Here is a 20,100-nt window from a genome sequence, read left to right on the forward strand (position 1 = left end):
ATTTTTTTATATTGAAAAGCATAGTTACAAAGAGAGAAGGAGATACAGAGAAAGGGAGTTTTCCAAACACCGGTTTATTTTCCAAATGGCAGCAATGCTCAGAGCTGGGCTGGTCCAAAGCCAGAAGCCAGGCTCCTTTACCTGGTCGTGCACATGGATACAGGGTCCCCGGCCATCCCCTGCTGCCTTCCTAGGCCACCATCAGGAACTTTTCTATAGGATGCACCCAGTAATATCTCAATATACTAATGCTTAAAAAAAAAAACCCTACTTGGCTTGGTAACTTCAGATCATCTTTGCTGGTGCTTTCAGAAATCAGTGCTGAAATGTGATTATTCTTCCCATAAAATTCCTTATTCTTTAATAGGTCTGACAACCTTATTGCCTTGGAGTTATCATTGCCTGCTTTGAACTCTGAACTTGATCAATGGATATGATCTGGTATGGTTGAGTCCTTGAGTTTGTAAAGATTAAATCATTAATGCCTGCTGTTGGGTGTAGCTGAGTTAGGCTCCAAATCTCAGATACACGCATTTCTTGAAATTTAATAACACAATCTTTTTTAAAAAAGACTTTAGGGTTGCTGGATCATCACAGTAGTCTTAACAAAGTGGGGCAGAGGAGTGCTCAATTGTAAGATTTAAATGTACACGTGCTAGAAAGGAAGTTGTAGAGGTTAAAGGCAGCAAAAAGCTTATCCACTCTTTTATTGATACCAAGATAAATGTTTAGGCCATCTTAAACATAAAGAAACATTGAACTGAGAACACTTATCAGATGTTGAAAAGGATAAACATCAACATACTGCATACAAACAAGCTGAAGAAATAATCAATCAACATGGATTTTGTAGCTTGGAAAATGCAGCTCTTATTCTAGGCTAGAAGTCCTTCCAAGTGGTTAGTATGCTTTTTTGAGGATGTATATGAAAGGATGTAATTAAAAACAAAAAATCCTTCCTGGAGAAGGCTTTAAGCTGTATGAATCCTCTATATCCACTGTCAGTAAAAGCCAGAATGGAAAGGACCCATTACACCACCTGCATTTTGCCCAATCTGTGTTCAGAGATCCAAAATTTTAGTCTGTCTCCTTGCATTATTGCAACTGAGACGTGGCCTTGATTCACAATTATTTTTTATTTTTTTAAGCCTTTGGATTCTGGTCTCACACTACCTAGGATCCTCTTCTGGCTTGTGTCTTAAAATTTACATATTTTCCATGAAATATTTTGGGTTTGAGTTTTACAGAATTCCTGGTATTGTGATCCTATTTATTTTCATTGCAAACTTTATTCACATTTCCTTGATAGGAAATGCCTGTGAGATAAGGTCTCCATTATCAAATTATTAGAAAACTTTAATTTCAAGCTGCAGATAACAAATAAACAAATGTTAATTTATGCAAAAATCTGCCTCGCTCTTCCTCTCTCATTCTTTCACGCATACACTCCTTCACTCACCTGTAGTTAAGATATTTAAGAAAATAAGTTAACTATTAATTATATTTTTTGAAAAGGCTAGTAACACTGATGTGAATTTTCAACTACTAAGATATAGAATTTAATGATTAGTGTACTAACTTTTTAATGGTTTTCCAATAAGAACAGAGAGAGGCCATTTAAAATATCAGACAGTGAAAAAGGTAATAACAGATTTCCCTTTGTTTAATTTGCCATAAAAAATTTTATTTACAAATATACAAGTGAGATTATTATAGAATACAATTTTTGTTTCTAAAAACTAAAATAATAATAATAATAATAATGTAGCTTAGTGACCTAGACATCGAAATAGTATTATTTTATGTTTACTTGGTAAAAATACAGGAATAAAAATATATTCTGTTTACATTTTGATTACATAAGAACTACTAAATGATAAACTATGGAAGATTTATCTGCAGGTTAAATAAAATCATTACTTTTCAATGCATTTACTACAGATTTTGTTTCAAGGATTTGGATTTGTTTAACTCACATCCCACTCACATCTGGTTTCTTCTGTAAGACTACTATCGAAAATAAATAAATTTATCATGCTAATTTTAAATAAATAAAATGAAGTCGCAATTATAACTTTCCCCTACTAATATGATACAATGACATACAGCATTGCTATTTCTTACTTGCAAATACTAATATACCTTTTTGCTTTACCTTTTAAACTATTAATATTTTTCATTTATAAGAATTCACATTTGTCTTTATCTGCAAAGACATAACTGATACTTCTAAGTAAGCCAACGTAATTTCCAAGAAAGACAGTATATAATATACCAGGTACATATACTACTGGTACAATTTAAGAAGAATGCATAGAAACTTTGTGGACATGATTTATTTTCTTGTTTCTAATTGATCACCATTATGCTCCTTGTCCTTGTCCTCTATGGAGAAAAAAAAAAAAAGGTGATCTGATTGGTAGATGTCCTGAATATTTGGAGTAATACAACCTACAAATGTACAAATCTCTATGCCCTATACTTTAAAGTTTATTCAGATTTTAAGCACAGCATTACTAGCATGGCTATTCCATCTGCACATAAATATGCCACAAATAATTTTCACTTCCCATCCAAATTTAATGTTTGTCATTCTCTTGCAATTCTGTTTCAGAGAATGACCTCTGTGAGCATCCTGACAAATTATGGAAAGGCCACCTTAGACATCTGTTATGAGAGATTTTCCATAAATAATCATTTATGTTAAGATTTTCTATATATAATTTCTAATGATGTTTTAATTTTGGACCATGACTGACTTAATAATCTGTATTAGTTTTTGGCTGTTCGCTTTCCTAAAAGCAAGCAAAAGAAAGTTTGAGCTTTGTTGGTTTCTTTCCTGAGGAATGAAGTTAGTGTGTCCCCTGTTCAATTTGGAGTCTAAATCATCATTTCCCAGCAGGCTACCTGGCTGATTTCTAAAGCCCCTGGTGTAAATTTGGTGTTTATGGAGCATGTGAAGTTCTCACTGGTTTCTATTTAAATTCACAAAACTTCACCTTTTTCTCGCTCCCCACAGCTGCAAATTTTTTAGAGTGTATCATTTCCATGCAATGCCTCAATCAATTCCAGTAGTTTTTTTCCTTTGGGCCATCGATTGTTGTTTCCGGATTATTAACTTCCTCTGCTAATTTGTTGAATTTAGATTTCAAACCTGTATAGCCTCTTTGTATACTATTTGTCTTTTTGTTTTTTGTCAATTTTCATTAGTGGGCATGAGTGCAAAGCTGTTAAAGGCAGTATTGTTGGTTTATTTGACTTAGCACAATACACTAGGTATTAGCTTAGAAAAAAATAGACCAGTGTAGTGCTCATATTGATAAGTTCCCTGAATCCTTTGGTATAATGCTAATCATTCTAATGTTTTCTGAGTCAAAACACATAAATCACATACCTTTCTTGCAGAAGAAGCATCTTACATTTTGATAACTGAACATCTGGTTACAGTCTGTTTACATTTTATTTCATTGTGTGATGCCAGATTTACTTGGTTTCAATTAAAGAAAGTTTTAAAGAGTTTTTGAACATTTTCTCAATTTCAATTACATTATTTGATTATACAATACTCCTGCATAGTAACAGATGTATTTTAGGATATTGATGAAAACAGCATAGTAAAGAACAGTATAGTGGCAAGGTATAATTATTACATTGTTCATGGATAAAATAAATTAAATCTGTGGTGTTTAGGCTTTTATGTAAATAACTATGTATTTTAATTACAAACATGCATGCATTTTTGTCTGTTGGAAAAATACAGTTTTATTTATAGTTTTTTTCAAATGTAATTAATACACTTAATATTTATTTGAATATCTGTTATCATCTAATGAATACTATATAACAGGCAAAAATTTGTTTACAAACTAATCATTATTTTGTATTAGAAAAGATAACTATTGAGATTAACACACTTGGAAATGGGTCAGGTGGCATTGGCTCTGGGAAGCAGCTAGTTAAGTTGTCATCCCAAAGGAGTACTGGCATCCTGTATGAGCACCCATTCTTTATATCCATGTGGTTTACTAATGCCACAGGCAGAGGATTAGCTTGCACAACCACTACTCCAGTCCATGTTGCTTATTTTTATATCTGTATTCCATCAAGAAAATAGGCTGTGATTTTCTTTGCTGTATCTTTGTCTGGTTTTAATATCAATGTGATGTTAGCTTCATAGAGTAAGTTCAAAAGATCGTAAGTAATTCAAACGTAAAAAGTTTGTATAATTCAGTATTAAAGCCATATGGACTCTTTGATGTGAAAAAAAGGGGTTACTAATTAAATCTTGCTAAAACATCATTGATATGATTAGAAGTTCCACTTATTCATGATTCAGTCTTGGTGAGGCTTATATGAAATGTTTTTTTTCCTCTATTCTGGGTTATCACTAATTTTATCATGCAATTGTTCATAGTAATAGCTGACTATCTTATTTAATTCTGCCATGTCAATATCAATGCATGCATTTTCATACCTTTTTTCCATATTTCAGTATTTTCATTTTTCTTAATATCATGCTTTTTTTCAAAGAACTGGTTTTGTTTCTATTCATTTTCTATATATGTATTTTTCATATAATTTACTCCTGTTCTTTTGTTGTTTCTTTTTATTTGTAAAAAAGGTTTTATTAGAAAGTCAGATACACAGAGAGGAGGAGAGACAGAGAAGAAGATTTTGCATCCACTGATTCACTTTCCAAGTTATTACAATGGTCAGAGCTGAGCTGATCCGAAGCCAGGAGCCAGGAGGTTCTTCTGGTTTTTCTATGCAGGTGCAGGGCCACAAGTCTTTGGGCTGTCCTAGACTACTTTCCCAGGCCACAAGCAGGGAACTAGATGGCAGTCGGGGCTGCTGGGACATGTACTGATGCTCATGTGGGATTCCAGCTCTTGCAAGATGAAGACTTTAGCCACTAGGCTATCACACCAGGCTATCACAAGATCCAGGCCTGGGAATGGGTTAGATGAGGGAAATTCAGGGAATCCCTCATAGGGCTGCTGCTTCCACTGGGGAACAGGAGAGCTGGGTCCGAAATCAAGTTTGAGTTTACCCTGGGCAAGGTTTCTTGAGGGACTGCCTGACTAGACTGTGGGGCCCAGACTCTGACCACAGCGAAACTCAGAGTATGTGATCCAGCCTCGAAGTGCATGTGTCCAGACTGAGCCTGCTCAGCTACTGATGCCTGTGCAGTGGATAGCATATCCAGGTGTACATGGGGATTGTCATGGCCAGCTGATCTAGGCCAACAGTTAACATTAACTGCCTCATCAGAGGATGGAAGACTGAGCAGGTTGGTTAATTCTTTTGGCCAAACTTTGCAATATGTCCCTAAGTCTGTGGATGCACTATGGTGGATTTTGTCAATCAGTGTGCCTTGGAAAGATTTTCTCAACCCTGGAACAGTGATACCAACAACTTTTCAGAACTCTTAAAACCACTTCAGTACACCTTCACTAAACTCTTCTTCACATCAGACTTTCTGGGGTTTCCCCAAAAGACCATCCCCCATCTGTGGGCACTGATGTAGTTCGACAGCAAGGAGCAGCCATCTCCCTTTCCTGCCCTGTAGACACAAGAGAGAAAAAAATAAGACTGAAGTCTGTGTCCCACCCACCTTACTTTACACTTGATGCCCCCACCTCTAATCAGAGGCCCATGTGGGCATGTAAACCTCTCAACTAAGTAAACAATATTAAAAATAAAATAAAACCTGTGTTATAGTGGTTTAGTCATCACTTGAAATGCACACATGTTACTTTGGAGTGTTCTGTCTAATCTTCTACTCCACCTTGCCTCCTCTGGCTTCACCCTAATGTTAACACTGGGATGCGGCAGCAAAGCAGCAATGGCTCAAGTGGTGGCGTTGCTGCATTGCATCTGAAGATCTAAATTGGTCAGTGGCTCAGATACATGAGTTTCTGCCACACACAAGACTTCCTGACTCCTGGATTCAGCCTAACCCAGCCTTTCCACATACAGGTATTTAAGGAGTGGCCAGCTGTTGCAAGTTCTTACATTCTCTGTCTCTCATTTTTTTTCTTCCCCACTGTGGTGTTCATGCTGTGCTTTTCAAATAAATAAAAGTGAGTTGGTAAATATTTAAAACATAATTAGTTAAAACCCAAGAATAAAATCATGTCACGGCAATTTTCAGGGACTCACAAGTGGAAGAAATGAGAAACTGCTTTCAACATGTCTAGAATTTCAGTTACTCAAAATAATAATGCGGAGAATTGCGGTGTAACAGTGTTCTCATTGTTTACTAAACACTATATTTGAAATGTTCATTAACAAAGGAAAACTCATATTAGATGTCGTTGCCATTATTGAAATGAAATGAAATGTATTCAAGATAAAATAATTTGCAAAAAAGAGCAAAGTGTTCACTTTTCATGAAAGGATTAGCTAGGTTTGCTTATCTAATATCTTAATTACAAGCTGGAAAACATGTCAATGGAGACACGGTGTGGGGCATCAAAATTTTATTTTCATGTCCGTGATTCTGTGACATGTGTACATGCCCATGTGGAAGAAAGGAGGCGATTCTGGAGTACAAATTAAGATACTGAGTTGCAGAACTCAGGATCAATCAAGAGGTCAGAAAAGTTTATGCAAAAAGCAATAGTGATGATGTAATGAAGAGTTATAATTAGCCCTTTTGAAGTTATCTTGAATACATTTCATTTTATTTCAATATTGGCTCTCAACAACAGGAAGCAGAATTGGAATCACAGGTGGAATTCACACTAGATTTCGTAAGTGGGACGTGACATCCCAAGGGCCTTCTTAAGTTCTAACACAAAAACTTTCCCTGGTCATTTTTATTTCTTCTTTGGAGTTCCATCTATTCAATTCTCTTATTAATATTTTTTAAAGTTTCCCACATTCTAATAGAGAACTTAGATTCAAAAGTAACTGAAAGTATATTAAGTGTATATTTCTAATATCCATTTTTCAAACGTTGGTCTGTTGTGATTAGCAAAAACACTAGAAGTCAGATCTCATAGAAAAATCTATTTCTAGAGCTAAATATCTCTGAATGATAAACTTTAAAATATGGACCTTAAAGGCATTCAAGAAGAACTGAAGATGTATTTTCTTTACTTAATGTAGACAATGTGACTTTATAAGAAATCCATTTTTCATATTTGGGCCATATGAGTCAGCATTTCCTAACATAAAGTTGGTGGGACATCAGAGTTATACTTATTTGAGGAAAAATATTTTGAAATACATTCACGGTTTTCTAATGATAAACATGTTTAATAAGTTTTTCATACTTGAAGAGATGATTTTGTATTCTGAAAAAGCATCTTTGGTTATTTTAATTGCAAAATATTTATCATTTTATATTTTATTAAGCACCAAGTAATGAATTAGAAAGATGCAAAATAATACATTGAATGAGCTATAAAGTTAACATGCATCCGATATATTTCAAATATTACTCTTAATTTAAAATGTGAATTTTCATTGATCAGTTCTCTATACTGTTGCACAGTTATACTGTAGCGTCAGATTACATACCAACTGACAGTTGTGTATCTGTGTACAAGAATATTTTAAGGCTGGAATGCTTTTTTTAAAAAAATTCACTTATTTTTATTGGAAAGTCAGATATGCAGAGAGGAGGAGAGACAGAGAAGATCTTTTGTCCACTGATTCACTCCTCAAGCAAGCACAACGGCCAGTGTTGCGAGGATTCAAAGCCAGGAGCCAGGAGCCTCCTCCTGGTCTCCCATGTGGCTGTAGGGTCCCGAGGCCTTGGGCGGTCTCTGACTGCTTTCCCAGACCACAGTCAGGGAGCTGGATGGAAAGTGGGGCCGTCGGGATTAGAACTCTCGCCTGTATGGTATCCTGGTACACTCAATGCAAGGATCTTACTGCTAGGCTACCACAATGGGTCCCTAGAAAGTTTTTTCTTTCTTTCTTTCTTTCTTTCTTTCTTTCTTTCTTTCTTTCTTTCTTTCTTTCTTTCTTCCTTCCTTCCTTCCTTCCTTCCTTCCTTCCTTCCTTCCTTCCTTCCTTCCTTCCTTCCTTCCTTCCTTTCTTTCTTTCTCTCTTTCTCTTTTTTTCTCTCTTTCTTTTTCATTGTTCTTCACTTGGAAAACTAATAGATGTCTGTAACTACTTAGAATTACTTTCAGTATTTTCCCTGTTTAGTAGAGTTTACTCACAGTGTTCCATAATCAATTTTTAAAACTCAAGTTATTATAATTTATAATTCACATAAAGTTGTAAGATTACTTTGATGATTGTTTAAAACGGGATTCCTGTTGTTCAGTTGACTCAATCAATATTCTGCTGTCAAAAATTAGTCATTTAATTTATACAAATTTCTTCAAACCTATTTTCCCTCTTTTTGAAGTTGGCGCTTCCTTTGGAGGCTAACATACTAACTCAATTACCAACTGAATAATTATTCATTTCATTATTGTCTATAACCATGATTTTTACTTATAAGCCTGTCTCTTTTATCTTTATCTTTCTAGAAATCAACCTAGGTATTCAAAGTATGATTAATATAGTAGTTTATCACCCACCCCTTTATGTGTGAAATGCTTGGCGTTTATGGGAAGTCTCTGTTCCTAATACATCACATATAGGTGAAGAATATCTTCAATATAAGGATGTGTCCCAGAGAAAAAGTATTTTGAGTGCAAGTTTGGAAGTATTGTTAATGGTGAGGATGGCAAGGAAAACGGCAACAGAAATATTGGGGAAACTATGAAAAGAGTTTGTAGTTCTGTGCATTGAGCATCCATGCATTCCAAGTACATTGGCTGTCACTAAAATCCAACAGTGACTAGAAATTTCTCCTTTTAGATTTAACTGATGACATAATGACATTTAGTTGTATTTACAGAAAATTCTTTGGACAGGTATTGACTTAATGGTTAAATATCCACATCTCCTACTGAATTTGGAGAGTGGGCCTGACTCCTAGTTCTGACTACTTACTCTAGTTCCTGGTAAAGTAAATCCTGGCAGCCACTGGCAACAGCACAGTTATTAGCTTTCCCATCACCTACAGGGGAGATTGAGTTCCTGGTTTATGACTTCATTTCTGGCCATAAAATTGCAGCCTTCAGTTTTGTTGTCTTCAGTTGTGTCACGTGCTTATTGCAGAGTATCTGACTGTATCACATTAGTAATAATGTGTATGTTATGCAATTTTAAATTACTTTATGATAAAATTCACTTCCCATGTCCTTTGCACATTTTTGTCTATCTATAATTGAATGTTTAATCAGTTATCAAAGCATAAATTTCAGAGCAAGTTATGAAATATTTCACTAATTTCCATGTCAATTATCTCCCTCCCAAAAATGACATATCATTTCCTTTGTGATGCACAAATTAGTGGAAGCATTTTTAAAGTGTAATTGAGTTTATTTCAAGCTAGTATTGAAAAGATTTTTTGAAGTTCTCTTAATTCAGAACATGAGAATCACACTTTTGTGATTGAAGCCTATACTTTGTTAAAAATGCTATAGTACTTATCTTAAGCTTTTCAAAAATTAAACATTTTTCTATATTAAAAAGTTAAATGTTTTAGCATAAGCTGAATGAATTTTACATATTTCACAATATAGTATTAGGAGCATAGTAGTACTCCATTGCCACTTCTGTCTGTGTTACTCATCCACTCTACTCTTTATTTTTTCCCATAATTTCTCATAGTGAGATACTCTTAGTACACTTCTCAATCATTAGCTTATAAAGTGAACAAATTTCATGTGATTCAAAATAAATATTTAGGAACATGGGGATACTCCCCACCCTACACTCCCCACCACCAGCATTTTCCACCTACCCCATTAGTGATTCTTACGCATATGGTTTGATTTTAATAACACAATCTAATTTTACAATTTAATTTTCACTGTTTTTGTTAGAACTTCACTTCCATTAGTGTAGCATGAAATTATCAAATGGATTAAACTGAGTTAATCATTATAAAAACTACATATTGTATGTGACACAATACAACAAACAAATGTTCTCTGTATAGGCTGGATGTTAGAAAGGGGAAACTGAAGCAAAAGTTGAGCTAAATCTGATTTCCAGAAGCAAAAATTCCCATCACTTGAGCATCTTGCAACAACCCTAATACATTGCTTTAGACAGGCATAGCATCAGAATTATTTTCAAGTTTTTACTGGTGGGGAATTTGAGATGACGTTTTAAAAGTTTAGCTATTGCTTGGACATTTGTCATTAAGAATAAGACAACATTTAAGATAACTTCAGCCAATATCATAATGCTTGATTTATGCATTTTGCTCCATTTCTAATTCAGTTCTGCAATAGTATGCATCTTGGGAAACAGGAGGAGATGGATCTAACATTTGGGTTCATGTCCCCTCTGGAAGGAGGCACAGACGGTTTCAGCTACCTGTGCTTGGACTGGCCCAGACCCTGACAATGTAGGGATATGGAGGGAGTCTCAGCAAATAGAAACTGTGTGCCATGGTCTCTGTCACTCTCCCTTTCAATTAAATAAAACTTAAAAGCCACAGATTCGTGGAAAAAGACTGGCAAGTTGGGAGCCAATAAGTAAACTGGAGAGCATGAAAGAGAAACATATTGAGGAAACTTTACAACGAAAGAGAGCAAAATATCCATGGAAGCAGGAATCACTGCCTCATCTCAACCGAAAACAAAGAAATGTAGGGAAAGACAAGAAAGGACTCACCACTTAAATTGCAGATCTATTCTTTGTAAGATTCAAAGAAAAGAACACACATGAATTTTGTATATAACATAAGCAGACTAAACACTAGCTATACAAAGCAATCATAACAAAACTAAATGTTACAGTGTTGGGATTGTCATATGATAGTTCTGTTTAATTTTTTCAGCAATTAAGATTCCTTGTAATAGTGTGTGTTTTTTTTTTGAGCCTTTCCACACATTATCAAATTTGTCTTTTGTTAACTGCTAATATAATAATAATAGGTTGATATGACATTGCAATTTTGATTTCTATTCCCCTGATAATTAGTAATGCTGGGCGTTTTTCAAGTACCTGATGGCTTTTTTTGTGTATCTTTCTTTTACAAAATCTGCTTATTGAGAAGGTTGTCCTTACTTCGTATGTGTTCTTAGTAGTTTTGTCAAAAATCAGCTGACTGAGATGAATACTTGGAAGAGTAAGCAAGCCTCCTTTTGAAATGTCCATGTCTCGTGTCACAGGATTTGGTTTGTGACAGCACTTTCCTTCCCTTATAGCTTCTTGCCGATGTATTGATGTTTAGTTCTAAATTATGCTTATGACCTGCAGCATATATTCCTTCTGCACAATTATAGTTCGTTGAGAATATGGCCCAAGTTTGGTTCTATTTATCTCCTGGAAAATATACACATTGAGATACATTCCCTCCATTTCTTTTGTATGTGAAAAATTAATAATCACATATAGCATATAGTAGTGGAGATGAAGCTTTGTATGAAAAAACAAATAAAAACTAAATTTTTAAAAATATCCAGCATAGTCTACTAAGACAATTTTTACCTTGAAATTTATCTTTTTGTTTTTGGTTTAATTTTTAATATCTTTTGAAGCAGTTTCAATTGTATCATTTAATTGCTGGAAGTGGAGTACTTGTAGGAAATATACTTTATACAGCTATTTATAGCCATTTGGACTTGTGATCACTGGCTTATTCTGGTCAGGTCCCTCTGTATCCTTGTCTTAATTATTCTGCTTGCTTTCTCCAGCTCTTATCTCTTTTGCTATGCTTCTTCATAATCATCCTTTTTTCTTATTCTCTTTATTTTTTCCAATCCTTTTGAAACATTGAAAACTGTAATCAGAAAATTCAGACTACTGCTCTCCACTTCATATTGCAAAATACAATGTACCTGGCCACATTTCATTGAGCATCTCAGAAAAAGTAATTTACAGAGTACTATTAAAAAGTTAGAAAGCATAGTAATTCAAACTAATTTTTCCTATTGCTGTCAGATATGTACAGAATGCAATGAATCATTAGTTGAGAATATGTGTGAAATATATTCAACCCAGTTATTTGTAAACCTATATAATTTTCAAAGGTTAATGAAATGAAGAAAGTCTATAAACCCAAAATATCACCAGAATTCATTAGATACGAGTAATTATCCCAAACAATAACCAAATGAGCCAGTCTTAGAGTGAAAAGTAAAGACTGTGGATGAGCCACACAGTTACATCCTCCGACACTGTGCTCACTCTCATCTCACTTTATTAAATTCCAAATGAAGCAATACGATGAATACAAATGGACTGCCAGCTCAGTTTATTATATTATTCTATGTTTAAGAGGTTTTGCACAACGATAGGAAAAATCCTAAAATGTATGATTTATCTACTTTAAAGTTCTGGTAATATAGACTCACATTTGTGATGCATTTTTAGAAATAATCTGTAAATATAAGGTAAATATAATTTGTAGTGAAATGATATTTTGACAGACTTCATTACATATTTTTAAAAAAGATTCAGTTGCCACAACTGCCAGAACTGAGCTGATCCTCTTCCGGGTCTCCCACATGGATGCAGGGTCCCAAAGCACTGGGCCGTCCTCTACTGCTTTTCCAGGCCACAAGCAGGGAGCTGGATGGGAAGTGGAGCAGCTGCGGCATGACCCAGCGCCCATACAGGATCTTGGAACATTTAAGGAGATTTGGCTAAACCTTCTGGCCACAGTGCCAGGTCTGCTTACAGACACTTTGGATTTGATATTTGGACTTTGCACTTTAAATTGAATTACTATTAAATCACTAATCTTCACATTCTCAAAAATGAATTATAATTAATAACATAAATACTAAAATGTAATATTCTTCACTTCCAAATTTTAAACATCAGAAATGCCTAAATATAATGCTATGTATATTTAGGGAAGAACTATTTTTATTGCTGTCCTACAGTGAATATTGCAGCAATCTAAATAAGGGAGAGACATATAATCTCACAGAAAAACTTTATAATGGAAACTAACATAGAGAGAAGTGAAGATGCTTTGCATTATGTATCTCTACTCCCACATAAAAGGAGAACACACAATGAGACAGATACACATATGTTTACATTGTGATACTAAATTTTCTACTTTTCCTATGCCTACAATGTAAACCATACACTTAAATAGCAGAATGTTAAACTTGTAACTATTACTGAAGAACTATGGCGTGGTGATACTATAGAGGAAAATTATGGGAGGGGAAAAAGAGGAGGGACAAGGGGAGAGTGAGGAGGAATTACTCATAGCCACAAAAACATCACAGAAAAGAATAATTTACTAAATGAAAAATGGAGAAAGATGGAGAGGGAGATAAGAAGTGGTATTTGTAAAACTGTGTCAGTTGTTTCATACAAACATGACAAATGAAATTAGCGATTTGTTTTGTAAGTTGATTCAATGGACATCTATGTTTTAATAACAATAGTTTTCTTTATTTGCAAACCATTAAATCTTGTTATCTCCAAATAATTGCTATTTTTGAGTCTGAGGAGTAGGGAAGAGGTTAGAATCAATAAAGAATTCACCCAATTTTTCCTAAACCTTGATCCTTCCCACCCTGATCAACCATGTAATCATTATTGAACAATATATAAATATAAGAAAGAGACTAAAAGAATCAATAATGTCACGTCGGTTACTTAATATTATCTCTTTTCTCTTTTCTTTTTTTTCCATATGCTATGAAAACTGAGAAGGCAACTCATTTACAAAAGTATCAAAATAAGGACCAGTGGGATGTCTTTGCATGGTTTCAGTGTCTGGATTTAATTCAATATTTTGGTTACTGTGAAAAAGGCTAAAATAAACATGGGAGGGCAAATGTTTTTCACATATTGTGTTTGTTTTACTTAAATACATTTCTAGCACTGATAGTACTGGAACTTATGTCTCAGGGTGTCCTCATAGCATCCACTTTTGAGTTGGTACTTTAGGCAGCATTAGTGAGTTCAGTGATAACTCTGGGCATAGTGAGTGTGGTGGCAGGTTTGTAGGATCCTCCAGTTTCTGCAGGTTATACGAGTTTGTCTGTAGGAGTCTAAAGGTTTCAGGAGGCTTGGTTTCACCATTATATTTGGACAGGTTCCTTGTCAGTGGCTCAAGGTAACCTAGGTAACTTCATAGGACCTTTATTGGAAAAATTCAGGGTGATCTACCTAGCTACTTCTTGAAGACAAGAGAGGGTGGGCAGAGTTGAACATCTGTGTCTCAGCACCTATGTTTTTTGAGCTTGTTAGAATAGGATGATAAAGTGTTTTGGAAGCCAAAGGAGAGAGAGCAGAGATGCCCAGTTTCTTCGCAGAAGGAAGACAAGTAAGCTTTCTGTAATACGCCGAAAATAAGGGAAATATTGAATACTTACTGCAGTGGTGTAGAGCTGTGTGGTGCTGCTTATCTGCTCTGCCAGGTCCTCAGTGATTCTAGTCATTCAGGAATGATTATATGATCGTGTGTCAAAAATGCATACTCCAGTTTAGGGACTGCTGGATGCTTGTGGTGTAATCAGACTATAGCCAGAGGCACAACAAGATTTGGGGAGATTTATGCAGCCCATGCTGCTTAGAGTGCTCAGTACTGAATTTGGTGGTCTATCCAGAAACACTTCATAATAATGTATGGTTTTGGCTTAACTTGCTTTGTGGAGGACCAGTTTGGCCACTCTGGTATTGCCGTAATTCCAGAAGTTAGGCTGATTTTTTTTTTAATTTTGTAAAGATTGCTATTACCATTTTTGTAAGGATTCCATTGAATCTGTAGACTGTTTCAGATATTACAGGCATTTAAATGCTGGTAATTTTTCTTGGTTCAAAAGCAAGGAATATCTTTTCCATGCCATTAATATTTCTTTAGTCAAAGTTTTAAAATTGTCACTGTAAAAAGATTTAAGTTCTTTCATTTTTCATAGATGTTTATTTCCTTTTGTGAAAGTTGGAAATAAAATTTCTTAATTTACTTTTCATTGAATTTATTATTGATATGTAAAAAAGTACTGCTTTTGTATGTTCACTGTATGTTTTTGTATAATTTTTGCACAACTTTCTGGTGGAGTGTTTAGATTTTTCCATGTATGACACGTTATCATCTAAAAGCATGTTTTTTTTTCTTTTACTTTGTCTGCAACTTTTATGTGCTTCCTTTTTTTCTTCTCCCAAATTGCTCTTACTAATACGACCAGTAGTATATTGAATAGGAGTGGTAAAAACGGGTATTCTCTTCTTGTTCAGGATCTAATGGGAATGCTTTTCAACATTCATTATTATGTTGCTTATTAATAATATTTCATATACAGCCTTTATAATTTTGAGGATGTGTTTTGTTTATAACTAATCTTTGGAAATTTTTCATAAAGATGAGATATTGCATGTTACTAAATACTATCTATGTATCTACTTAGATGGTCAAATGCTTTTATTCTTCAATCTGTTAATTTCATTTATGATTTATATTGAAGAAGGCATTGCAATATCTGATTTTAACACGTATTACAACTCTTTCATAATTGAAAATCATGATACCACATGTGTCAATGCAGTAGATTAGAGAGCACAGAAATTATCCATATACATATAGTAAAATTATTTTGGACAAAAATGTTGTATACATATACTGGAGAAAGGATGAACTCTTTAATAAAGGATGCTGGCAAAATAAATGTAGAAAAGTGAAAGTATGCCACTTTCATATTAGCAAGCATTAACTTGAGAAGGATTTAAAAAACTACAATTTAGTCATAAGACTATGAAGTTTCTAGAAGAAAATGCAAAACAGGGGCCCGGCGGCGTGGCCTAGCGGCTAAAGTCCTCGCCTTGAAAGCTCCTGGATCCCATATGGGCACCGGTTCTAATCCCGGCAGCTCCACTTCCCATCTGCCACAAGCTCCCTGCTTGTGGCCTGGGAAAGCAGTTGAGGACGGCCCAATGCACTGGGACACTGCACCCACGTGGGAGACCCGGAAGAGGTTCCAGGTTCCTGGCTTTGGATCTGCGCGAATCGGCCGTTGCGGCTCACCTGGGGAGTGAATCATCGGACGGAAGATCTTCCTCTCTGTCTCTCCTCCTCTGTGTATATCTGGCTGTAATAAAATGAATAAATCTTTAAAAAAAAAAAAAAGAAAATGCAGAACAAATATTCCAAAGCATTGGTGTAGTTGAGAATTCCTTAGACAACATTCTAACATATTAGGCAACAAAAGCAAAATTAGATAAACAGGACTATATTACACTCAAAAGCTTCTGCACATCACAGAAAATAACAGAAAAACAGACATGTGATAGAATGAGAGAATCTACTTGAAAGGATGAAAGTCTTCACCAAGAGGCTACCTACTCTGGATTATTATATAACCCAAATACAGTTTCATTGAAGATTAAAATGTCAACACACAAGAAATGCAGGAATTTGGATGTACAATGTTAGCCTATGAATCCAGCATGCATGTTATCTACACAAAAGTTGAGATTTTCTTGGGACACTTTACATATGCCTACATTTATGTGTAATAGAGAAAATATTTACCTTTCATGATAAAATATTTTTTTCTTGCATAGTTTTTAATAAAAATATGTGTCATTAAAAACCATTAAGGCTTCCCATTATTTCATATCATTTTTAATATTAGAAATGTAAAAGCAGATTGTATTAATTAAATTTTATTTAGTGCTGACATCCTGATAAGATAGTAAAATATTTCTTAGAAGTGTCTTGCTTTATTCATATAGATAAATCCAGGTTTTTGAGAACATGCTGCTTTTTTACATTGTAAAAATTGTCTTGTTCATTCTTAATAGAATTAAAAAATCACATAATTGAAATAAACTTTACATGGTTATCATGGATTTTTTTAAAATGGTATTATTTAACTCAAAATGCATAGTTTATATTGTGAATCAAATTGTTCTGTCACATTTTACTTTTCTAGCCTTTGTACAGCCACTGTGAATTAACTGTACACATAAAAGTTACAAATTTGAGTTTATTTATTTTCTTTTATTTACTTTTTCTTTTTACTTTGCTATATACAAATAAATCATTTATGTAAGACCAGGGAAGCAATTTGTGAGTTAGTAAGTATTGGTAGCGCCATCTAAAATTGTTTCGATTTTTTTATTCTTTCATAAAGCTATAGTTGTTTATTTGGTGAAAATGACCATCTAAAATATCATGCAATTATTTCTGCATGCCACAGTAAACAAAAACACAGTAACTGTTTTTATTTTGTTTTAAATATGTACTTTTAAAAATATTTTAAAGTAATTGTTAGAGATAGGGAGACACAGAAATAACAAGAGCTTCCATGTATTGATTTGCTCCAAAAAACGCTGTAACAGCCAGAAGTACAATAGTTCAAACCTGGGTTCAAGAGCATCTTCTCAGTCTCCCATGTGGCTGTAGGGGTCCAAGGACTTGAGTATTCTGCTTTTCTAGGTGTATTAGCGGGGACAAATGTACAGCACCTGGGACTTGAACAGCACCCACATGGGATGCACTAGACCCCCGTAATTATCACTTTTATGGCAGGCACTGGGCTTGAGTCTCAGAATTCAAGAGCTAAAGGCACAAATATTATTCTCAAGGATTTCAATGAAATATATGAAATACATTTGCAGAAAAAAGGTGATTCTGCTTTGTAAATATTAAGCTCTATTAAATTATTTCCAGCAATAAACTAATCTGATTTTCATGTCTAGCACATACAAGAAAAATTATTAATTCTGATTCAACTTTGAATAAATCATATGCAGTTTCCTTGGTTATTCTGAAAGTATATCAATCTTGGTTATTACTTTTTCCTTTTGTCTAGATGTGACAAACTGTTATACACTTGTACAAGTGGAAGTACATGTTACAAGCGTCCTTTCATTCCTCCTCTTTAGCAAAGCATTGTCCAGTGCTTATGTTTTGATCTCTGCTGAAAGTATTAAATTGCATGTTTCTCCCATATAAGGTTAGATCAGATATAATAGTGGATCTAAGAATTAAAATTTACCTTAACTGTTGCTTGATGTGCATGGATGGACAGATCATGATATCATTCATCAAACTGCTAACTGCAGAGAAAGAAAAAATGTAATTATCATAGCTTTGAACAAACAAGAAGAAAATTTGTCCTTCTCATCTATCTCTATTTGGTAAATTGAATGCTGATAAGTATTTAGAGGGACCATGAGAGGCTAATTAACCTCTTACTTAAAATATAAAATTGTGTGTTATTATACAACATTAATTTCTAAACACAGAATTTTTTCATTTGTCTCCTGTACCTTTATTGCTGTTTTAGTGAATTATATGCATCAGTAAAACAAAGAAGAATTGGGAAAGACTAGCTCTAGGAAGGGTAGAAACTTTTCTCCCAGGATAGCCATGAGTAACAAGTAACCAATAGACTTTCTTCAAGAAGATATTTAAGGACATCACATAGGGAAGTGAATAGTGACTGAGGAGTATGCAGAGCAAAGAAAGTGTGAGTTTCAATAGATAGAAGTAAAAATGTATCAGATCTTGCCCATCCTTAGCTCAAATTGTAAAAGAACAGTGATGAAACTATGTTTAAGGTAATTTTAAGACAGTATTATTAAGGGAATAAGCTAGAACAAATGTAAAATACTTACTGTAATAGTATACTTACAATTTAAAACTGTGTATGACAGAAGATGTATAAATATGTGATGGTGGCATTGAAATTCAAGTTGAAATTATTGTGAGTTATGGAACTGACAGATTATAAGGTTAACAAAGCCATTGTACCTCAATATGACAAACAATATTTATTCCTGTTTATCATATAGATCTCAAAATTTCTGTAAATATTCAAGAGACTCAATAAATTCTCTATTTGTTTTATGAGTGAAACTATAGGAAAAAAATGCAACTATCATCTGAACAGTTTGTGGAAAACAAAATTTCTAGATAGTTTACAGGTTTAGAAATAAATTTAAACAAATTAAAACTAATAAACTTACTATAGTTGATCATGTAATTATTGTACATCAAAGCTTTATTTTATACATGAATACAAGTGAATAAATTTGTGCGACAAATGAACTTTTTGAAGGAAGCTAAATTATCCTTTGAAGATTTGAAATTGACCAGCACTGGATCTAGAATTGAAAGTCCAGTATTGCTGCATTCTGAAAATATTTCAGAAAAGCCTTTTATTTTCCATGGAAATTAGTTTTAAAGTTGCATGAATAAACAAAAAATATATGGGCCTGGCATGTTGGCTCAATTGACCAATCCTTTGCTTCAAAGGGCAGACATCCAATGTGGGAACTGTCCATGTCTGCTAATTTTTAAAAATTATATGATAATTAGGTATCATAATCTAATGATATAGAGAAAATGGGCATGGGCTAAGGGAAGTTCCCAAGCCTATGAAACTTTATTATAAAATAATAAAAATAAATAATTTTAAAAAATATCAGTAAAGTTGAATGAAAGTCATGCATTGGCATTCAATTACAATAAGAAACGTTTTACTTTCTCAAGCACTGATTGCAGTACATGTATAAATTTAATTTGCATTTTGCAATTACCATCAATTACTAGCTATTTTATTAATATCTAAATATTAAATAAAATGTATTCCCCAAGGTTATGGTACTCAGGTTTATAAAGCACAGTTACCTTCTCCAGGTAATTCTGAAATTAATTTTCATTCTGTACTTTAGATATCCTAATTAAATAAGCCTGCGTTTGACTGAAATCTTTGCTAATGAAAGTTTTGTTTTTGTTTTTGTATTTTGTGTTTGAGATTCAGGTAGATGAAATGCCCCCCAAATGATTTTTTTCTGAATGAGAATACTTTTTGAAATTTTAATCAAATATCATAATTAAATGATATAGTTTATAAAGTATTGTTAACAATTTACAGAGAATTTAAATAAGATTATCACAGTAAGCAGATGTAAAAAGTCTCCCCAGTGGTTTGCATTGTGGTTAAGATGCTGCTTAAGCCTTTTGGGTTTCATATCAGTCTGAGGGTAAGTACAGATTCCACTTTTTATTTTGTTTTCCTGCAGTGCTCAACTTGGGTAGCAGTGAGTAATGTTTCAAACACCTGAGTCTACATCAACCGTGTGGAATACATGCAT

This window comes from Ochotona princeps, chromosome 3, assembly GCF_030435755.1.
Source record: "Ochotona princeps isolate mOchPri1 chromosome 3, mOchPri1.hap1, whole genome shotgun sequence".
NCBI classification, from domain to species: domain Eukaryota; kingdom Metazoa; phylum Chordata; class Mammalia; order Lagomorpha; family Ochotonidae; genus Ochotona; species Ochotona princeps.